The 18,251-nt window shown below is 48.5% G+C and overlaps 1 protein-coding gene across 6 annotated transcripts in view; it reads right to left on the reverse strand.

The window, feature by feature from the left end:
* The window catches only part of fgf13a (fibroblast growth factor 13a), a 90,250-nt gene that overhangs the window by 24,899 nt on the left and 47,100 nt on the right, over nucleotides 1-18,251 (reverse strand). The window lies entirely within an intron of this gene.

Genomic DNA, 18,251 nt, shown 5'->3' on the forward strand with positions numbered 1-18,251 from the left:
ACACTAGCCTGCCACCTTACCCGAACATTGTGTTCGGACAGGGCTGTGTACGTGTGGCTGACACCTAAACAAACGTGATCGTGTTTTCAAGTGGGAATCTCTGTAACCATATAGCTCGGAGATGGAGATGATTTGGACTCGGTCTGCGGCTCCGGGTTAAGACAAACTAGCAAACGTCTGAAAAGCAACAACAACAACAGGCAGTTTCGTACAGGAACATGCTAAATTAGATAAACTATCAGCTTGTTCGACAAACAGAGAGATGAGCACGTGGAAACAACAGAGAAGGTTCGCCCACATTTCTAGCCGAGCGTTGTCATGGCACTGAGGGCTCATGCTTTCAATGAAAGCAAATCAAAACTTAGTGACCATTTGTTTTGATTTTAAACTTTAAGTTTTCTTTCTTTAAATGGAGGCTTTAGTTGTATTCCATACAAATTATATTTCAGCGCGCACGCACAATGGATTCAAAAAGAAAAACAAATAGCGCACTGCACTGTCTTGCGTAAAATCACTGAGAGCGCGAGTAACTCACGTTCGTTATTCGTATTCGTTTTTTGTGAATCGCCGTATAACTGCGAGAAAATGCATACAAGATAAACTGACGAGTGGTGATACAGGATCCTTCACCCCACCATGTCTTGCTGTGTTTTCTGTGCAGAGTACATGTTTAACAAGAGGTCCTCCCAATCAATGGTGCCATCTAGAGCCCAAACCTGAAGCTACGGGGAGGGACACGTATATACTGTACATTGTGCTATCTACAAGCTACTTTAGTGTCTACACGGAACTTTATTTCTGTCCTCAATTTATGACACAAGGAACTTGATAATAAGCTTAATAAAAGGCAAGGAAGTCTCTCAAACAATTATCACAGTCAAAATATAACATTTTGAATCATAGCCTAAGCCTACTTGATAAAACGTAGACTGAGAAAAGTGCAAAGTGAATGCAAAAAGTGACCATATCCGTGAGGCCGATGCTACTTCAGAACCAAGGACAGCGCCTTTGTGAGGAAACAGGCAGAATGAAGCGTAAAATATTTCTCCTTACACTTTCAATACCTTCCAAGGGCCTACGGACAAATTCTAAAAACACGAAATCACAGGATTGAAGTCACGGACACCTATATACATATTTTAAAGAAATAGAACAATTTGAATATAAGTAGAAACCTACCTGAAGTTGATTTTCTCAAGGGGAAAGTCATAATTTCTCTACAGAGAAATGTGTCTTTACTACAAGCAGTCCTCTGGTAGGCTATTCCAGTGAAAGCGAGAATATGCAACAAAGTTTTGCAAAATCAAAGACTGTCAAAGGCGTAGACGAGACAGCATCGAGGCGGGGCCAGTATAGGAAGATCATTAACGGACATTTGCCATTGTGACTGCTAAAATGGTCATTAAACATTAATTTGGAGGTCTTGATGTTCCGGCAAATGCGGGTGTATGCTCTAAACTGCAGTGCTCTGGATCAGTCTGGAGAAAAGTAATGGAAAATAAAGCCTGGAATAGTACTTCCTTCTCAAGCAGAGAATAGTTTCCTCTCATATTACAAAAAATTGATGTAAAGCGATACGATAATGCGCCCGGTAAACGGGTTATGCAGGCCTTTCCACTTTCGACTTAATGCATCGACCTACATCAACGGGGATGACAACAAGCATCCGTCGAGCGTTTTTACACACATTCTCTCTCTCTTCTTTTCTTGACATTTTGAGTAGTTAATTTTTATTTTATCTTATTTTTTACAAACTGCACAGTTGCTTTGGTTCTGACCTTAGACAACCGGTGCACGGATAATAACGTTAGTGTAAAGTGCACAGTTAGTTATGACCCTCTGTGATTCTCGTTTACGTCTATAGGAAGATAGACTATAAAGCCATAGCCGTGGATACCCTGTGATACAAATATCCACAAAGTTGTCACATTGGGTACAATTAAGTGAGGTTGTATGTTGCAGAACGTTACATATAACATGACATACACCATGTAATTACTTACAGTACTGTAACAACGCACTAATCTATATTCATTATCAAACCAAAACTAGATGTTGATGCTCTGACAGCAAATAAAATGTTGCCTTTGAGGGTGTCTCAGCAAGGCCAACTAATTGCTATACACAGGAGTGAACACTAGGTGGAGCAAGTGACTAGCTGTAGATAATTGTTAGAACATATACCTAAACTAATCGAAAACGTTATCTTGGCTTAAATGACCCACCACATTGCTTGACCCAAAAAGAAGCTAGCAAATCAATAAAATGCACTAAAAGATGAGATACTTCATTGATGGTTATCGAGAATGGCTCCTCTTTTGGAACCAAAACCATACAACGAGATGGGAAGTGCTTCTGTTTCTTTCAGCAGATAGTCATTTATCATTTAGCATGAGGTGAAGGTCAAAAATATCACATAGGGTCATTTGTTCCAGGGGGGGTTCAATATGTCAGAATATTGATCTACAGCGGATGTGGAGTGAATAAGCCATGTTATTGAAGAAAGCCTTTGGTTTCTTCTCTTCTGTCATGATTGGGTCCGCATCATAATGAGCATGGGCTCTCCAGGGAAAGCAGAGCTCCACAGCTAATGTGAGAGCCTGGAACACAGCCCCCCGAGCCCCACACCCCTGACCCCGACACCCCTTCTCCAGCACTGTCACCTCCCAGCTTCGTTGTATCTCACTCACAGAGAGGCTGGGCATCTGTGAACGAGAACCTTGTGCTTTCTCCCTACAGGACCATTAGGTCCCCTTGTCCCCAGCCCTGCCCTCCACCTCTCAGTCTTGTATATGTGATAAGGCCTCCATTCACAGGCAGGACAGCTAGGTTTCAGGTTTTACTTCAGCAGGCCCCTGCTCTCCACTCCTTTCCAGATAAGCTGAGGCTATCCATCATGGTGACAAGGAAGCTCTGTGGGCTGATGGCTGGCTTTATCACTCACAATGTGGTAGAGGGAGGCGGGAGGAGGAGTGGGGGAGGATGTGGGAGGAAGAGGGCTGCATTAAACAACAGCCGCAGTAATGGATTCACTGAGGAGAGACTGGGGGTGGGGGGTTGCATGCGTGTGTGTGTGTGTGTGTGTGTGTGTGTGTGGAAGCGTTCGATCATGCCTGCTGAGCCTCTGCTCATGTGTTTGGGCAGGTTGGAGATGCGCCTGTGTCTGCTGGAGCTCTGATAGCACTGACGGCTCTGATACGGCTCTGATACGGCTCTGATACTCGGTTGTGTCTTGGAGAGTTAGGACATGGGGAGATAAGGACACAGGAGGCCCAGCTGGGTACAAGGAGCATGGATAGGGGAAAAACAGACTGTGAGAGAGTAATAAAGACCACGTGAACTCGGGTGCGAGATGGAGAGATTGGGACGAGTAGAAAACACTGGAAAGGAAAACACCGAGGCGTGTTTCACGCGTGTATCTGTGTGTGTGTATCTGTGTGTGTGTGTATATGTGTGTGTGTGTGTGTACACGGGCTCCCAGTGTGCTCAGGGCATGTTAATTACAGTAGTGCCCTAGAATATCAGGCTACGGTGGCCTCGTCTGTGTTTCCACTGCGCCACAGGTACTCCAACTCACAAGTAAACAATATTAGAAATATTCAAACCAGCAACACCACCCAGCAATGTAGTGTGGGTTAAAGAGGGCTGTGCCAGGTTCTACCAGGTCCACTGAGTGCCAGCCAGGGTAATATTGTACAGCCTGTTGCCATACAAAGGCACACAGATGGCGTTTACTGATCCCAGGACTGTGTGCTGTTCAAACTGTGAACATGGTCACAGAGCTCCCGCACAACACAGCCTGCCTCCGTCCTGTCCTCCGCTGCCAGCACGAATGACATCACCTCTGATGTAGGCTGAGTGAGGCCAGGCTGCAATTTTGTCCTCTGGACACTAGGGGGCAGCCCCGCTGAGCCACCCAGGCCAGGGGGAATGAGCGCTCCCAAGGTTGAGGACCACTGACCTCTGCATTAGATATAGCCAAACAATTAGTACCATCTTATTGTATTCATTGTTTAAGTCTATCAAGGTAGATCAGAGAGCCAGTATTTTAATGGATTTCTGAGAAAGTGACTTGGAGGACAGACAGAAGGATATCCAAGATAGCTCTGAGTACCTACTATAGCATTACTGAACAGAAGACAAAACCATGAACATTTAGAGGGAAGAGTAATTGTAATAACAAACTGAAAGTCAATTTCAATCAGTCATTCAGTCTTTCAATCATGTCTTGACAAATCAATTAGCTTATAAATGTATTAGGCAGGAATTGAATAAGGTTTTTGCCGTGCAAATTTGGCATTGATTTGGCATTGCAGTCCCACAACATGCTGTACCATGTGTGTGTGTGTGTGTGTGTGTGTGTGTGAGTAAGAGAGAGAAAGAAAGAGATGGTAAACAGCAGCCATACTAGCATCCCTACTGCAGCACTCCAGACCACCAATACCATGGTGATGGCAAGCGTTGCCATGGAGACTGTCCATACGTAAGAGGGTGTGTGAGTGAGAGAGCAGCAGTGTGCAGGGGGTGGGGGAATAACTAGGAAGGCAAGACCCTTCCTCCAGCCTCCAGTAGCAGTGGCCAGGGAGGACTGGAAAGGCCTTAGGCTGAAAGTCCAGACCTAGAACTCTACACTGACCCCCTGGGTCTGGTGGACTAACAAATAAATACAGCCAGGATCACAGGAGGGGAAGTGAGGATGTTGTTATTGTCTCCTCTGGGTTTCCCTCCAACTCAGAGGAGCTCCACCGTGGGGACCATCAGCCACACAAGAGAGCTGCTTCCAGCTCCACCGTGGGACCATCAGCCACCCAAGAGAGCTGCTTCCAGCTCCACCGTGGGACCATCAGCCATATAAGAGAGCTGCTTCCAGCTCCACCGTGGGACCATCAGCCATACAAGAGAGCTGCTTCCAGCTCCACCGTGGGACCATCAGCCATATAAGAGAGCTGCTTCCAGCTCCACCGTGGGGACCATCAGCCGCACAAGAGAGCTGCTTCCAGCTCCACCGTGGGACCATCAGCCATATAAGAGAGCTGCTTCCAGCTCCACCGTGGGGACCATCAGCCACACAAGAGAGCTGCTTCCAGCTCCACCGTTGGGACCATCAGCCACACAAGAGAGCTGCTTCCAGCTCCACCGTTGGGACCATCAGCCACACAAGAGAGCTGCTTCCCGCTCCACTGTGGGGACCATCAGACATGCAGGGAAGCAAATGCATGTCTTAACCCTGTCACACATCCCTGCTTGTCCACTAAATACAGCTATTGGATTAAAGCTGTTCTTTATGGCTCTCCAGTCCTACGTTATGTAGATGTCTTTGGTGACAGTGACACTCTTCTGTTTTGGAAATGAGGTAACTAAGCAGTAAACAGATGGACAATGTTAAAGTCTCTTTCTCACTCTCCACATTATGTTCCTCTCCTGTCAATCCCAACAGGAAGGACCCAGGATACGAAGCAGAGCGGATAACCTGGCTTCTCCCATGGTGACGCCCAGCTTCTATAGAGCCCATCTTCACCGCTGTAAAGGCTTTGTCTCACGACCAGCACTGTGCTGCACATCCTTCCCACAAGAATAATTGCAGGGCTTTTTGTCACAAAGAGAATGGAGACTGTCCATCTATGGCCTTTCATATGTCAATGGAAAGTAATTATAGAGAAAAGTGCTTGGGGTTTCTTGTGCCTGGCTGGATATCTGTGACCGCCGGCTCTTCTGAAGCAGAATGGCTCTTGGTGAGAAACTGTGAATCACTCCAAAGTCACAATTAGATTAATGTCCCAGTGTTTTAGAAGGGATTTCTATAATCACACGGCGAGGTGTGCCATGTCATACTGTAGAGAATGTTTTCATTATGTTATTGTATACAAACACAAGAGCTCTACCACTTTAGATTAGTCCTTTCTCACGTCTCCACCATGCCTTTCTCACACGCCTCTGACAATAAAACCCATACACGGACGATGTCACTGTACACTCACGTGAGCCTAGTCACGTCAATCAGGATCTCACTCACCCGGGTGCAGAGCTGACCCTTCACTGTCGGCGGAGCCTGCCAGTGTGCATGTCTGAGTCACACACACACACACACACACTCAGAGATGGGCGCTTGCCCTTTAACGACATGGAGAAATCTCAATCAGAGCGACAAACGGTGTGTGAAATGGCTGGGCCAGGAGAGTGGCCCTGATGTGAATGAACAATGGCTGGCCGACACAGCTCTCTCATTAGTATGACACACACACAGACGGGTGAACGGCGGGCCTCCGGTTCGCCCCAATTACTCGGCTTCCTCCGACCCACGTCTCCCGGTGGTACAGCCGGGCGCTGGCCAACATGGATAGGAGGGGCCACTCGTCTTAAAAGCTGCACGCCAGAGAACTAGAGGACCCCAGCTAACCTAAGAGCTAGTAAAAGTCTAATTAACCATGTCTGACATGCCCTTTCTGTCTTCTGGCGCACCCGGGAACAGGAGAAAAGAAGAGAAGACCGGTTTATTTGACGTTCGATATTGCTTATGAAACATTTATGAGAGGATGTCAAAGTACTGGACTGACTTTGTCCATGTTCATTGATGTTCATCTAAGGTCATTGCATCGATGTACATTGACAGGGAACATTGTCGTGTGTTTGTATTTGTCTGTTTGTGTGTGTGTGTATGTGTGCAATGACGAGACGACCGTGTCCCTGGCTTCCCCAGGGGTTTGTGGGTAAACCATAATCAAGGTGAACCTGGTTGAGAGGAGGGGGGCGTTTAAAAGCCTCTGTGAACGACAGCTGAGTAGGGGGTCATGGAGAGCATAAATACCAGATTAAAAACCTGTCGACACTTTTGAAGGGCGATACGTCAACATGGACGCCCACCACATGAAACAGAAAGAGGTGGGCCAAACTGCATAAGTCAGTGGTTCTCAAACCTGTCCTCAGGGACCCCCTGTCCTGCATGTTTTAGATGTTTCCCTGCTCCAACACACCTGATTCAAATGAATGGGTCGTTATCGAGCTCTGTTGAAGCCTGGTAACAAACATGCATTTGAATCAGGTGTGTTGGAGCAGGGAAACATCTAAAACAAGCAGGACAGGGGGTCCCTGAGGACAGGGTTGAGAACCACTGGCATAAGTGAACTAAGGCTGGCCTATGTCCTTCGACTTGATCTAGATCTAGATGGCATAGAACAGAGTGATCTAATGACCCTTTCTATAGATATATCCTGCATATTGTGTGCTGCCAAAAGGTCAGGCCAAGAGCAAGTTCCTGAGTCCAGAAGCAGGCCATACAGACAGTACTGGATCAACCCGGCACAGCTGGCTTCTCTTTCTGGGTTAACTACAGTATAAGTTCCTGCTAACACCCTAGTTCTCAATCCCTTAACAGAGAGATGAGAGAATGGGATCACAGCATCACTGGCAAAACACCCATCCAGACGCACGCATAGTAAACACATGCAGACACAGGCAGAACAGAGTGCACTCACACACTTTTCCTTTATCTTTCTTTCTTTTCAAACTTTCACCCTCTCTCTGATTTCTTCCGTTCTCCAAATTGTGGAGACACCAACACACGGGCACCTGGACGCCCTCGCTGACACACTGCCTCAGCCTGCCTTCCAAATCTGATCATGAGTCTCCAAATGACAGTTATCAAGACAGCAAATGGCTTCATCAGAGCCCGCCAACACAAAGGAGGGACAGAAGGCAGAGCCTGCAAACGTTATGCCCACCAACCCAGACCACAGAACAGAACAGTCCCAGTGTTAGGACTCAGTAAGCCCTGTGTGAAATAACATACATCACTGCAGGCCAAGGGTGACACGACTCTCTGGGGATTAAAGAGGTCAGCGACACGTCATGGAAATAACACTTGTGGCTTTTAATTTCCGTCTCAATAATCTTCACCGTCTCATTGGCCCAAAGCCCCTGATATCCTAGGCTGGGGCTCGCACCCTTATGGATAATCTTTACAGTGGGTGACAGGCATATGATGGTAAAGGCAAAAACACACACAGACACACATCGATACACACATAGAAAGCGTTGAGGGAAGTAGTTACTGCAAAAGAAAGAACACAGGTCTCTCTCACTGTCTGATCCAACAGTCTTTATTAATAACATGTCTAATTTTACCCTTTCCAACAGGAACATCTCTGAGACCGGTAGAGTCTTACTTGAAGTGATGCTGGCCTACATTGCTGCCCTGCCTGTGCTGAGACGAGGCTCTGGCTCTGGCTCTGGGGATGAGATGGGGAAGCAAAGGGGATCCATCACAGAGACTAGAGACAGGACTTGTCAAGTCAAGGCTGTGTCTCAATACATGGAGGGTGACACCTCAGCCTCACTGTGCTCCCTCACTTCCCCTCAGAGACCAAACAGGCAGCACCATATGAACCACGGTTGGGGTGGAGTTAACCAGCTGTTGTTCCCACCCCTACCTACCTGTGGGGAAGTGTGAAAAAGTAAAACTCAAATTTGATGCATTATTTGAAAGCTCCACACAAAGCTTTACAAAGATAACATCAGCAATGTCATGATCTGTAAAACACTACCAAAATACCAGCACCTGTTACATACGAAAGAAGCATGAAAAGGACTTTAGTTTATGGTCCAACCCAGCTTGGACACGTCATCCGAGTACCCTGAAGGGATGTCAAGAAGAAGAATGAGGTGCGAGTCAGAGGAGGCAGGATTCTGGGTTCATATGACACCGCCAAGTGCTTGCTCTCTAAATAGTATGCAGCAGCTCCAGTGTTAGCCCCCTACCTTGCTATGCACTAATCTTAGCATCAACCAAAATATCAACCTAGATCGTATCAAATCCTGCTGCCAACATAGCTGTGAAGGTTTTCGTAAGATTGTCGAATTAACAGATGGTAGTCCATCATAAACCAAATATAAAACGGTAGGGGGGCGGGGTTCATGGGGGGTTCAGGGGTGGGGGTTGGGGGGAGGTAAGGATGTGTAGTCTGGTGAACCCACATTCCTAAGATATAACCTCCAGGAAGGTGTCTGATTTCTTTTGACGAGACACTTGGCATGGATGCTTGGCATTCCGGCAGCCCTGGTGCCCCTGCCAACTGATCAAGGGGGTGGGTGTGGAGGACGGGCTGAGGGTGGGTGGCTGGAGGGGGCTGAGTTCTCTGATCCACATACAGTGCAGTATGTGGTGATTGGCTGGATCAACTGGATCTCTGTAGGGTTTAAATGTACGGCTCTGCAGAGGATGATAATAAGATTAGACGTGTTCAGCAACAGATCCCTCTACTGGGGAATGGCGCACTGTGATTAGGTCAATCTGCACGATGCGCTGCGTGTATGTGCAGAGTTTAAACCACCCCCAACCCCCCACCTGAGGTAAAACCATTCATCTCAGATGAAAATGACACAGGAAGGAGGGTGACTCAGATGACAAGAGTGTGCAGGTAAATATTCGCTCCCCCTCTTAAACGTGCCTACATTTGACAGCCATTTTCTGAAATGGTGTCTGTCGCATTATGGAATCAACACAAGATTCCTGTAAACAAACAATGGAGTATTTAAGTTACCTGAGACAAATCCCAGAAATGCTTGGTAGCTTTAATCTAAACATACAAAACAAACAGCTATTTACTATGTTGTGGGCGTATACAGAGCGCAGCGTATACAGAGCACACTGCTTACTACAGATGCATAGGCTCAGTCCCTGTTTGGACTGCTGGATATAAGACCAAGAGAGCTTGCAATGAGTCAGGCTCAAAGTCAAAAGAGGACCAAAGACTTCAGCAGTACTGAAAGCTGTGTGACGTTGTCAACAGGAAAGCAACCTTCTCTAACAAGCAGGAGAACTGCAGTGCACTTTGATTGGGCTCTGAACCACCTCAAGCAGAGCGGGCAACAGACCTTGTTGAAATATTCATGCAACTTTTTATAAACGTTTTAAAAAGGCGGTCCTGCGAGGTGGGTCTAAAACATCCACAGACAAGCCCGCCAGTCTAGCTCTTTAACTTGCAGCACATCCTGTGTGTGTGTGTTTGTGTGTTTGACATACTTGTGGAGATTCGAGGGACTACACAGGGGAAGGAAGGTATATTTGCCTTCATCTCAGCAGTGATTCACCGACAGGCTCACAGCCCCACCTGTTTGCAGACTTGTCAGGAGTTTCAAAATGTGTGTGTGTGTGTGTGTCTGACATTGCTGCAGTAAAAGAGCCCCTCCTCTCCTCCGGTATCTCCCTCATCTCCTCTGTCTTCCACTCTCTCTTCCATCTCCTTCACATTGATCCCACTGTAGCATGAAGCAGGTCCAAAGTCAAAAGAAGATGCCCTCAGAGATGTCTCTCTCCATTCTGGAGACACAGTCGCTTTCACAAACGAAACATCACAAGCAAGCCAATATATGTACGATTTTGTCAAGTTTGGGGGAGTGAAATCATTCCTTCTCTGTCGTGTTTCAGTTTCCCTGTTCTGGCTCCTGTCTCTCATGTGAGAGCTGAGAGCAGAGCTAGTACCCAGTCTGCTGTCCCCGCTCCCTCACAGACATCACCCCACCAGTGACACTGCCCATGATGCTGGCTGTACATCACCCCACCAGTAACACTGCCCGTGATGCTGGCTGTACATCACCCCACCAGTGACACAGCCCGTGATGCTGGCTGTACATCACCCCACCAGTGACACTGCCCATGATGCTGGCTGTACATCACCCCACCAGTGACACAGCCCGTGATGCTGGCTGTACATCACCCCACCAGTAACACTGCCCGTGATGCTGGCTGTACATCACCCCACCAGTGACACTGCCCGTGATGCTGGCTGTACATCACCCCACCAGTGACACTGCCCGTGATGCTGGCTGTACATCACCCCACCAGTAACACTGCCCGTGATGCTGGCTGTACATCACCCCACCAGTAACACTGCCCGTGATGCTGGCTGTACATCACCCCACCAGTAACACTGCCCGTGATGCTGTCTGTACATCACCCCACCAGTGACACTGCCCGTGATGCTGGCTGTACATCACCCCACCAGTGACACTGCCCGTGATGCTGGCTATAAATCACCCCACCAGTAACACTGCCCGTGATGCTGGCTGTACATCACCCCACCAGTGACACTGCCCGTGATGCTGGCTGAACATAACCCCACCAGTGACACTGCCCGTGATGCTGGCTGTACATCACCCCACCAGTAACACTGCCCGTGATGCTGGCTGTACATCACCCCACCAGTAACACTGCCCGTGATGCTGGCTGTACATCACCCCACCAGTGACACTGCCCGTGATGCTGGCTGAACATAACCCCACCAGTGACACTGCCCGTGATGCTGGCTGTACATCACCCCACCAGTAACACTGCCCGTGATGCTGGCTGTACATCACCCCACCAGTGACACAGCCCGTGATGCTGGCTGTACATCACCCCACCAGTGACACTGCCCGTGATGCTGGCTGTACATCACCCCACCAGTGACACTGCCCATGATGCTGGCTGTACATCACCCCACCAGTGACACTGCCTGTGATGCTGGCTGTACATCACCCCACCAGTGACACTGCCCGTGATGCTGGCTGTACAGGAGAGTTCAGCAAATAGAAAATTCCTTGCATTTGTCTTTTCTATGGTTCACTTGTTTTTCTCACTCTGTTTATCTCTAGGTTTGTTGGACATGTGTCTTAACTGCAGAAGAGTATTATTTCAAACATAATGATTGAACAATAGGCTTTCTGAAAGTATCGGCATTTGAACAGTCTAAATGAAAAGACCAAACTGTTCTTCACTATAGAACGTTTCTAGCATGGGAATAGGGGGGGGCTAGAAGGGGATAGGAGGGGCTATTGGGGTTAGGAAGGGTTAAGAGTGACTAAGAGGACTTCTCTTCCCTCATTAGACCACCAGGCCAGCCTTCTCCCAGTGGCATGCCTGTGGTCAGGGGTCATACTCTAATATGAGTGGTTTTTCTTTGAGCCAACCCCCCAGGATGATTGCAGATCAGTTGATGTGATTGGGGGCACGCATTACCACGATTTATCCTCTCTAACCACCATGGCCAGATTGGGTCTCACCAGGGATGGGAAGCAGGCCATTCCATCCCATAAAAACACAGCTGTTTTAACATGTCTCACACAGAGGAGTGAACAGGCCACCGGGGGCAGCAGATGACACTGGGCCACATCCAGAGGGACCAGGTCTGAAGGAGACAGACACCTGGAGGAAGAGAGGAACAGATGAGAGAGGCAGAGAGGGAAGGAGAGAGGAAGGGTGGAAGCCAATGAAAGAGGAAGGGAGGGAGGAAGGATACAGAAGGGAGGAATATATGCAGTGGGAAGGAAGGAGGGAGTGAAGGAGGAAGGAAGGGAGGGAGGGAAAGAGGGAGGGAGGGGATAAGTGAGGGAGGCTGTGACAGAGAGAGAGAGAGAGCGATGTTGATTGGATGACCGGACCACCAGTAATCTGCAGCCTGGTTGGGCGGATGGTAGGTCAGAGCATGCACAAGAGGTAAACAGTGCTCTGACGCTAGGTCAGATAGACGCGGCCAACACTGGTCTGCTCTGATTGGCGTATGATCAATACTTCTTGCCTGTTTGCTGGTCTGCCTGCCTGCCTGCCTGATTGCCTGATTGCCTGATTGCTGTTCATTACATCATCTGGAACATATAAGCGAGGCCTCCCTCCTTCACACGCCTACAGAGCAGAGGCAAGAACACCCGCCCGGGGTCTGACAGACCGCTGCTTCACCACGCTGTGCTAACAGCCCAGTCAGCACTGCCGGGGGAAACACACAAGCAGGCTTTTTACAAAAACCTGCTTGTGTGTTAAAGTCAACTTGTTTGAATACCGGGGTTGTGTGTGCTGTGTTCATGGGTGTGCCTGTTTTTTGCACGTGCTGTGCAATATGCATATGCAAGCTGTGTAATGTAAGTAATACACAGTAAGTGCCTCTTTCCGTTTGCTTGAGTGTCTGTACTTCATGTCTGCTAGTGTGTGTGTGTGTGTGTGTGTGTGTGTGTGAATTGGAGTGTGTGTGAATTGGAGTGTGTGTGTGTGCACATGATGTGCTGTGTTTAAACGCATGTGTGTGTATCATGTGAAGCTGCCAGTACTGGTGCCACAGTTCTAATGGATATACATTAAAGTGTGTACAATTATCTGAACAGCTGCTAGATTAAGGTGCTCATACAAATGCCCATGATGTACAATGCACAAGCACACAGGCTGGCCAGGCCTGGAGGTTTGGGGCCAACTGGCCCTGGATGGTATGTGAGTACGCATCCCTACATATGTGTGTGTGTTTGTTTGTACTCTGCTCTGTCCCTCACTGGCAGCTGGCAGCTGTGCTACAGCTCAAAACCACGCGAGTTACACCCCCGCGTTGCTTATTCATCCTTCCCCCTTGTTCATTCGCAAGCCGCAAAATTAGATTTGGGTCTCCGGTGATGACTGGAGGCCTTCCTGTGGCCTGCATACTGATGTGGGATGCCCGGGCAGGGATGACGGGTGTCGGATAGGAACCGGGCGCTACTAGTGAGGTGGTACACAGTCTTCCACAGGCCACAGGCTGTTGAGTAAGAAGGACACGGCATGGGGGAAAAATGAGTTACTAAATCACCGCTTTGATAAACACCCACATAGGGTAATGGAGTGGCATGTTGTATCGAGGAACACAGCAGAGCATGCTGGGAGGAGAGGAGAGGAGGGAGAGAAGAAGAGAAAGAGGAGAGCAGAGAGACGAGGTGAGAGAGGAGATGAGATAGGAGAGGAGAGGAAGAGAGAAAACAGAGGGGTGGAGAGGAGGAGAGAAGAAAGAAGAGAAGAGCAAGGAGAGGACAAGGGAAGAAGAGGAAAGAAAAGGAGGAGACCAAAATCAACTTTATATCAGACTGATTTTCTTCTATAAAGCTGGTCCTGACATTGTGACAACCTTGAGAATAAACATTTCTTTTGTTTACCAAGGACTGAGTGCACTTGTAAATTCTTGTACAAAACTTTCACTGTTGAAAAATAACAGTTAATGTCAGGAACGAGAGCTTCTTGGATCAGTTCTGTTGTTCCAGCCAGGCAGACACACACACGCACTCACACAGTCAGACACACACACAAACGACAATGCCATCTTGATCAAATATGCACACTGGTGACGATGGGGCCAGGCCTAACCAAACACATCGGAAATGGCCGTGACAGCCGTCTACAGTAGGAGCAGACCAGCACCCTGTTAACACACACACAGTATGTGAGAGAAAACTCCCACATCCGTTCCATAATTCCGCAGTCCAGAATGACCTTGGGTTATATTGTGCACAAGCAAAAAGAAGACTTTGACTCCTTGGCAAATACGTGTTCCCCAAACTATAACACATGATGTGTCTGTCTTTAACACATGTTTACATTGAACCAACCTAGAAATTGGAAATGTACTGTAAGGTGTTGTGTGCCTAGCTGATTTTGGAGCGAGTTGTTGGCTGATGCAATAACGTTGTCGACTTAAAGCAGCTTTAAAAATCCCTGGACCCAGTCCAGACAACTAACAGTTGAGAAGCAAGTAAACAAATGAGCCTTTTTTTTTTCTCTGAAGTAGAGCGGGGGAAAAGAATAACATAGATGTCTGGCGCACTGTGTTACAGACTGAGTCTAGGCTTCCACTGCCTTCACATCTAACAGCTGTGCGTTCAACTTCACTGCAGTCAGTTAGTTACTGGATCAACATCTCTTCCATACCAGACTACATTACTACTGTACTTGATGTGTATTTGTTTATGTGTGTGTGTGTTTGTTTGTGTGTGTCTGTTCAATGTAGAATGGAGTTAAGGAGGACTCCCAGTGGCATCCAGAGTGCCTCGTCACACCCCTCACTTAGACTCCTTTCCTCTCTTCCTCTCCCCTCCTTCCCCCAGCCTCTTCTCCCCTCCCCTCTTCTCTTCACCCACGCCCTTGTCTCCTCTCCTCTCTGCCGTGCTTCTTAGCCCAGTAGCTGGCAAGAGACATGATGGGAGAAATTGGGTGTCTAAGTGAATCCTAGTGGAGTGGAGGCCCAGACTGGCATGCTGGCAGGCTGCCAGGTGAGCCCCTTGGGACGAGACACGCCAGGGCCTTACATAACCCTCCCCGGCACCCAGTGTGACCCTCCTGTCTGTGTGTGTCAGAGCAACTGTCTCTCTCCCTCTCTCTTTCTCTCGCGCTCTCTTTCCCTCTCTCTCGGTCTCTGTTTCTGTCTCTCTCTCAAGCTCTCTCTCTCTTTCTTGGTCTCTGTTTCTCTCACTCTGTGTTTTTTCTGTCTCTGTCTGTCTCTGTCTGTCTCTCTTCCTTGGTCTCTCTCTTTTGCATTTTCTTTCTCTCTCAGGGTAGAGACTTCAGGAGCTCCCAGGACGAGGCGGGGCATTGAGGTGGTGGGAGTCACACTATCATAACAACCATTGTTCAACCCTTACCTGCACAGTAAGTGCCAAAAAGTTCTAGAAGGACTCTTTACCGCTCTTTAAGGTCTTTAACGCTCTCTAGTATATATTTCGCTATGGCAAAAGGCTGAGATTGAGGCTCATAAAGAGAAGTTGATTTGTCTCAGTCCCGCTGCCGCACTTTCGGAAACATCTGACAGGAAATGAGAGCGTTGCTGGGTGAAAGTGAGAGGGGGAAAAGTGACAGAGTCGAGACAAAAGCACAAATGACTTTGAAATGGATCTGTGGAGAGGAAGGGTATTGATCGTGGCTGAAATGGCTTTTCCACACAGTGGAGTAGGACATGATCGTCAGATAAAGGGCTGCAACTGCTCTAGACAGCAAGGCTCTTTAAGAGATGACACTTGCGATGAGGCAGTCGATGTGTGCTTTCGTTTTTTTGTGTTAGTTTTTTTTTGGGGGGGGGGGTGTAAGGGGAGCGGGGGGTGTTCTCACACTTGGGTACACACACAGATTGAACCTGGGTCCGCGGGGATTCAAACAGGACCGGACACGTCTCGACAGCCGACCCAGGTGAGCACCTAGGATTCAGCCAGACGCAACCAGCTAACGGATGACCTGGCATTCTATGGCATTAGACCTAACACAATCCTGTCATATCCTGGCCTGCAGGGGCTTGGCTGTATTTCCCTTGAGCAGTGCGTTTCCTATAGAAACACTAGAGGATGTTGTCGGGTGTGCACCATGACTTTATGGCCTTAGAAGTCTGATGTGTAACTTTCTCTGCTGTATTACACTGGTACCTTGCGCCAGTCTGAATGTTTGTGCTGGTGTGAATACCTTGGGGGAAGCACACTCCAGTGTGTGTTTGATATGTGTGTGTGTGGTCTGTCTCTATCCCCGCCAGCTGTCAGAGAACACTCCGGTAGCCCCTTTAACAACTGGCTGACTCGACACCATGCCTCATTGCACTGCTTACGAAGCTTAAGCCTTGTTTACACGAGGGGAGTCCTACACGCACCTCCCCTGACGCTACTACACAACCACCCTTGAGTTGTGAAAGGGTAAGGCCCACCCCTGCCCTTGAAGGAAGTGTCTCAGCCAAAACGTCGTTGCTCCAGGGAAAAGAAGCCAGGCAGCGGGGGAGGGGCGGTGAGGGAGTCGGATCTGAATTTGAGTCAGACGGAGAGGATCATGGGAGCTGGTTCTGCATCAGTGGACAGGGTGGGCACAATAGGCGCCAAAGGGAATTCTGAGGTCTGAGAGCAGGAGATGTCATGGCTGATACTGCAGACTGTGTAACTACATCTAACTACTGTAGTCTTCCCTGGGCCGGTCATCCTCTCAGTGACGAGAGACCGTCTAGTGTTCCCACACCAGATGAACTGCTGATAACCATGCATCCCTGGGGGACAGACAGCACAAGGTGAGGCAACACAACTCTAAGACAACAGAGGACAGCAAAGAGAGTTCCTGAGTCCTCAGAGAACCCCATCTGTCTGTCCACAGATAAGGGAGGTAAAGACGCTCATTGTCGACAACCATCTCCATCTCGCTGTCTGTTTACTTCTCTGTTTCACGGTCGTTTCAGCCCAACTCCCTGTGGAGACACAGTCACTCTGAGATATCATCTACCCTCTGCCTCCAGCCTGTCTCTCTCTCTGTCTGAGACTGCCTGTCTCTCTGCCTTTCTATACTGTACCCAGTCTCTGTCTCGCTTTCACTCTGTGTGTGTCTCTCTCTTTAAACACATTATCTGTCTGTCTGTCTCTCTGTTTGTTGGTCTGTCTCGCCACTTTATCTCACTCTGTCTAGCTGTGTGTTGCTCCCTCCATTTCTCACCAGCAGACTGCCCTGACAGAGACTGCAATGAGGAGAGGAGAGAGAGAGAAAGAGAACGAGAGGAGAGAGAGGGGATGGGGAGTGAAGTGCTAATTAAATAGACCATGATGGAGCCTAATGGACTTGGCAACTTGACTCTACTTCACTTACTCCAATGCCCCAACAGTGCCTCTCTCTCTCCATTTCCCTCTCTCCCTCACCCACTCCCCCTCTCTCTCTCTGTTGATGCTGTCATGCACAATTTCTGCCACTTGTTTATCCTTGGAGACCAAGGCCCAGAGGAAGTAAATATGAACTTTGCATCAACGCTTTCCCCAAGCGTGAAAAAATCTGCATGCGTGTGTGTGTATGCCTGTGTGTGTGTGTGTGTGTGTGTGTTTGAGAGTGGAGTAAGTGTTGGGAAGCTAGCATGCAGTACCGTACACGCATGACTGGTGTTGGGAGTTATACGTGAGGATGATGATTAGATCACAAGGATCACCTCACACACGCACACACACACACACACACACCTCGGCCCGGTGCGGTGTGTCTGTCGGATGCACAACCCCTGTAGAGCGCTCATCCTACCTCTTCCTAAGACAACGTTGCTGTGACATTGAAGCAATGTTAACTCCCCCCCACACCAACCACCCCTCCTCCAGGGCTCAAACTATTTACCATAAACATGATTTATTCATGCATTGTCTAATTTATGTATACACTTACATAAATAGGTGCAGTAGCTTTCACAGGGGGGGGTGAGAAATGGAGGTAGGCAATGTGTTTTGTTTGAGTGTGTATGTACTTGTGAGGCTGCTTGTCAACAGGGCTTTGGGGTGATGGAGGCGGCGGTGGTGTGGGAGAGAGGAGGGAGCGTCGAGGCGTTAGCAGGAGAGACACGGACCCCCTGAAATGTAATTACAGAGCCTCCTCTCGTCTGTACGGCAAACGAGTGTAATGCATTCTACGCCAGTGGTGTGCGAGGCGGAAGCGAGGAAGGGGGGGAGGGGAGGGGGGGGCAGGAAATAGATGAGTCTGCTCACTCCCGTCATGTCTATGC

This window comes from Hypomesus nipponensis, chromosome 1 (assembly GCF_054491055.1).
Source record: "Hypomesus nipponensis isolate SF chromosome 1, ASM5449105v1, whole genome shotgun sequence".
NCBI lineage: Eukaryota > Metazoa > Chordata > Actinopteri > Osmeriformes > Osmeridae > Hypomesus > Hypomesus nipponensis.